The sequence below is a fragment of the Grammomys surdaster genome, unplaced genomic scaffold (genome assembly GCF_004785775.1).
Source record: "Grammomys surdaster isolate TR1022 unplaced genomic scaffold, NIH_TR_1.0 66, whole genome shotgun sequence".
Taxonomy (NCBI): Eukaryota; Metazoa; Chordata; class Mammalia; order Rodentia; family Muridae; genus Grammomys; species Grammomys surdaster.
Genome location: NW_021604568.1, coordinates 732,325 through 738,199, shown reverse-complemented (window position 1 = coordinate 738,199; position 5,875 = coordinate 732,325).

Here is a 5,875-nt window from a genome sequence, read left to right as displayed (position 1 = left end):
AGAGAGAGAGAGAGAGAGAGAGAGAGAGAGAGAGAGAAACACACGGAGAACCCTTAGTTTTAGGTAGTGTGATAGTATACAAAAGTCGTCCTAGAAGAGGCAAGCTGAAATTCATACAATAAGTACAAATATAACTATAAAACTGAAGGTGAAATCTATTAATATCAAAAGAGCATATTTATAATCTATAATGATGTTTGCAAAATAGATTTTCTTTGGGACAGGGTTGAGGGGAAGTGGGCGAGACAGGGTAACAGAGCCCTGGTTGTCCCGGAACTCAATTTGTAGACCAGTCTGGCCTCCAACTCACAGAGCTCTGCTTGCCCCTGCTTCCTGAGTGCTGGTAGATTTTCTCCTTAACACAATACATTCATTGCTCCAGAAAAGAGGACACACATTGCTGAGTAGAGAAGGGGAGAAAAGCTTGTTTGTTTTTTTAATAGGAAAAAAAAAGTTGTTTTGGAATGTGAGTAGTTAGCTTTGTTATAGTTTTTATAATTCACATGATGAAAATGATGCTCTGAAGTAGTCTCATAAAACTTTGTTTGCATATGTATTCACCTTGAAAACCTGCGTTTATCTAGAAGACTCAAAGTATTCATTGCATTCGAAATAAGCTAAAACGTTGTTGAGCTTTCTCTTTCCCTTGCCCAGTTTTTTCATTCCTAACAAACAAGTCTTATTTGTTTTTTTAAAGTTCTGAACAGTGAAGTTAACAAAAGGGGTGAAACAGAAAGGAGGAGGAAATAGACTTTAAAACTGCAAAAAAAAAAAAAAACGCTGAATAATAGCTCAAGTAAAGACTCTAGAATGTTCTATACTTAAAGGTAGTTCATGGGAATAGGATAACGATATTAATGCCTTCAGGGATAGGTTGCTCTGAAGATGAACCTGATATTTACTAGCAGGGGGCAATAACCTCTTAGCTTATCTTAGTAAACTTGGTGGTGGCAGTCACAAAGTTTCCTTCTTGCTTACAAATCCTTTGTTTAAATGTATTATTAATACATGGTCATTGTATCATAAAGTGGATTAATATAAAAAAATGAAAAGTAAATGGATATAATGCATTTCACTTTAGGTATTCTGTCCTCTGAATCATATGACATCATATCATAATGTGGGTAGCTCTCTTATATTTAAGTTCACAGAAAAGTAAGTATAGCTTGATATACTGTAAGTACTTCAATCATAATGAAAAAAAGAGATGTTTACTTCTTTGTTTGTTTTCTTCAAGGCAGGGTTTCTCTGAGTAGCCCTGGCTGTCCTTGAATTCTTTCTGCAGAGCAGGCTGGTCTCAAACTCAGGGATCCACCTGGCTCTACCTCCTGAGTGATGGGATTGAAATGTGCCACCACTGCCCGACAAGATGTTTAATTTAAAGAGCAAGCAAGAGTCTCCTAAGATTTCATCTCTTTCTGTTGATCTTTCGACTCAACCCCATGCATCCTTCCCCAGCAATATCATTCAATGCATCGGAGTGTGGACAAATTAGGCATAAACAATGTGAGTGATCTAACATAAAATGGCCACATACCTTGATCAAGGCTATTATGGGTTAGTCATTAATGATAATCTATAAAATGGTAGCTGAGTTTCAAGTGATATTTTCCCCAATGTTTTCTTTTCCCTTTTTCTTTTCTTTCTTTCGTTAGTAGACAAATCCATTCACTTCACCCTTTATCATTATGGCTCAGGGATGAGAAGATGTTGCCGTCTTAGCAAAGAGCTCTCAATGTTATCTTCAAAGTTCATTATTTGATAGCTTTTCAGGAGAAATTCCCTCAAACACCTATTTATTTATATGCCACAGAGGTGAATATGTGTATTATATTATAACAGACAAAGACAGCTGGGATTGAGAATAAAAATAAATTTCATGAAACCTCAGCAAGGTGGAGAAGAGATACTGCTATTGCCATATAAATTATAAGAGTAGCCCATTTTTTAAAAATATATGTTCTAGAATCTGCAAACATCTTCCTGCTACACAATGTTGCTTCTGCCCCTGTGGTACAAAGTTAAATTAATGCTAAGTAAAGGGATCACACAACTCTTTTCTGTGGATGTTATGGTTTGTTCATGTTTCCTCTAGCTCACTCTATACAAGAGTTGAAGTTTAAGTGATAAGTGTATGCTCACTAGAATGATAAAGGAAAACTACTGAAATTTTTATTAAGTAATAATAAGTAACCTCATGTTTGGTTTGCCTTACTCATGGCTTAGAGAAAGGAAACAACTAATTCATAGGAAGAAATACAGACAGAAGCAAGAACTGTTAGCATGAGCTCAAGAATAATCAAATAGCAGATTTTCTTCACAGTGAGGTGTGGATAGATGGATGGGAAACAGTAATCCTCAGTGATTTTGTGAGGTCTGGTCAATCAACTCTGACTTTCTTCATTTCTCTCTTTTTAACTGGGATTAAAAAGATTTTGTTTTCAATCTGATCTAAAGAAAGAGCAAAACTTCCTAAGATTTAACAAGCAAAAGAGAAAGATACCAAATCAAGAAGCACACCTTTCTGAAAAGCTAGGAAGACCCCTGACGCTTGCTGGCTAACCAGCCTAGCAGAATCCTTGAGCTTCCTGTTCGGTAAGAGACTCTGTGTCAAAAACTGAACATGAGAGCAATGGAGGAAAGACATTTAACATCAACCTCATGCCCTCACTGACACAGACACACATACATACTCATGCACACACCACACACACACACATGTAGTCTCTCTCTCTCTCTCTCTCTCTCTCTCTTTCTCTCTCACACACACACACACACACACACAAACACAAACACACACGGGGGGGGGGGGAGCAGAGGGAGAGGGAGAGAGATTTTGTAAAAGAGGTGGAAGTACAGATGCTACTCTTCAAGCAAACAAACAAACATGAATAAGGGGCAATTGGAAGTTTGAAGACTGAAGATATTTGATAGTAAGAATTTTCAATAAATAAATGTAGATAGATAGATAGATAGATAGGTTTTAAAAGTGTGCTAACTGAGATATATTGCATTTTTACAGATGAGATCATAATTTATCAGAGAATTTTTCCACAAGTAAGAGGAAAGAATATAGATGAAAGATAAAACAGTTGTTAAAATTATTTTTTATTTTAACATTTAACATAGAGGGAAAGAGAGAAACTGAATGATTTATGATCAGGTAATTTTGTATTTTGCTGATATTTTTAACAGGAAGGGAAAGCTAGACTGTAGCAGAAAAGGAAGTAATAGAAATTGGAGAGATGGCTCTGTAGTTAAGAGCACTACTGGCTGCTCTTCCAGATGATCTGGGCTCATTTCCCAGAAACCACCTGAAGGCTTACAACCTTGTGTAACTTCAGTTCTAGAAAATCTGATGCTGTCTTAGACATGCACACGGGTAAAACACCCATACACATAAAATAAAAAAAAATTAAAAAGAAATAAAAGGAGGAGATTAGCCTGGGAATAAGTATTAAAGTAATAAGTATAAATCAATAAGTATATTAAAATAATAAGTATAAATCAATAAGTATTAAAGTAATAAGTATAAATCAACTGAGAGGGGGAAGATGTGTGTAGCCTACTGTCTTCACTTTAACTGGCCAAGTCACCAGACAGCCTCCATTCATCAGAGACAAAGAGCCAACTGCATCAAAGGAGCCTCACCTCAAGGCAACGGATAGAAGCTCACCAGATTTAAGTGGAAAAAAAAATGACCTTAGGAAGCCTGAGATTATCTCTGTTGCCTTTTTCAAAAACTCAAAGCATCAGAGTAGCTAGAAAACATAAATACAATCAGTATCCCACTCTTAGCTCAGAGGGTAACAGGATTCAAACACTTAGCTAAAAAAAACAGTAAGTTTAGAAGACTCTTTTTACCTAGACAATTATTGGAACAGAAAGATTAATTTTAAATTAAATCATTTAAAATGAATACACTTCATGAAGTAGAAATAAATTTCACCTTATCCAAAAGAAAACTTATAAAAAGACAGGCACCCAGAAAAAATTCTGGGACTATAGCAAGGGAGTAAGTACCAGGTGTCTATCTACCTAGTCAAGAGCTGTTTGTCAGGATCTGTTGATGATGTAACTATTTTGGAACTCTGAAGTCCACTGATAGCTTACAACTTCCAGAGGAAGTCTTGTCTAGACTGACTGCTAGTAATTTTAGTCCATTTCAGCTTATAGCTTATGCTGCCTTGTGTATTCCCTTTAGAAAAATACCTAGGTTCTTGATCCTGGAGGAAAAGCCAGGATATGCAATAAGAACCAAGTGTTTGTTCTGCGCATACCAAAGACCAGTATTTTCTTCCTTCCCTCTTTCTCCCTCCTTCCTTTCCTTCCATTTTAAGTTTTGTGGCAGTGGTGGTTGGGTACACAGTGGTTCACATATGCAAGACCAAGGCTACACCCCCAACCTGGCTCTATTGAGATTACTGATCATTACTTCTAACCACAGAGATACTGACGTAAAGGGGAAGAGGCATTGTTGCACAATGGTCACACAAACTTGCTGCAGACCAAGGTTGCAATATCCATCCTCTACAGAATGAAGTTGAAGCAACTACTGAGTGTCCAGGCATTTAAAGGGCCCACATCTTTCCCTTCCTTCCATTTTTAGGAAGCAGACATTGAAGAATTATCGGTAGAACACTAAGACAGCAAGAAAAAAATGCAAATAAATGACAAAGTAAAGGATACCCCCTCCAGTGGTATCTTAGAGACTGTAAGACACGTCTGGAATTGCTAAGTGTAAAGAGGATATGGCTATCAACCTAGGACCTCATACCTAGCTAAAATAACAGGACCAAGGCGGTGGGATAAAGGTATTTGCCACATAGGAAGAGTAAACAAGCTTAAATATCACCTTCCTAGTCATGCTGAACTTTGTCAGAGGGAAGTCAGCCTGAGGGGAAGGTCACAGATTTAACAACTTGAAGATTTCTGAAACTTACGAGTATTTCAGAAAATTAATCCTTTGAGGAAACTTTATCTTCAAACAACTTGATGCCAACATTATGCAGCAGTTAAACTATTTGGAGTTAGGCTTGGCATTTAGTGGGTAAAACACCTTATTATTTTCAGAATAGAGGTAAGAAAACTGAGTGTGGACACTACTAAAAAGATATATCCATAATTTATATCCTTAAGGATGAATATAGTTAAGGATGCTACTTAAAGAGTAGACATAGACCCCACAGTTCCTAATCCAGGAGAAAATAAAAAAAGTAATGCATGTTTTCCACCCAGTATGAGAAAGGGAAAACTTAAAAACTTAACAATGCTATAGTACTCCAATAAAAACAATCTAAATGTACCAATAACCATTTTAACAGATTATGCTTAGATAATGTATGACAGATTCTAAGACTGAACCCTACAAATAAATGCTATCTCTGAACTATGTATAGGAGAAAACCTAAAATAAAAGTATGAACTCTGAAAGCAAAGGATAAGAAGACATACCAGGAAAACAGTGAAGGAAAACGAGGTCAACTATTAACAAGGGTGCCAAATGTCATTTAAACACCAAATTTTTAATAGGGATGAAAAAGAGTCACTCAAGAGTAATAATAAAAAGAACAGTCTATTAAGAAATTATCACAATCCTGAACCTGTACATAACAATGTAAGAATTTTTAAAAAATAGTTATTTATTTTCTGCATATGAGTACACTGTAGCTGTCTTTAGACACTCCACGCAGTTGCTGGGAACTGATCTTAGGACCTCTAGAAGAGTAGCCAGTGCTCTTAACCACTGAGCCATCTGTCCAGCCCTCTGTAATTTTTTTCTCATAAAGTAAAATCTAAAAATTAAATGAAAACAACTGAGTGGTCCATACATAATCCAAGGAGATCTGAGTACACATCTGTCAGGGATGTATAG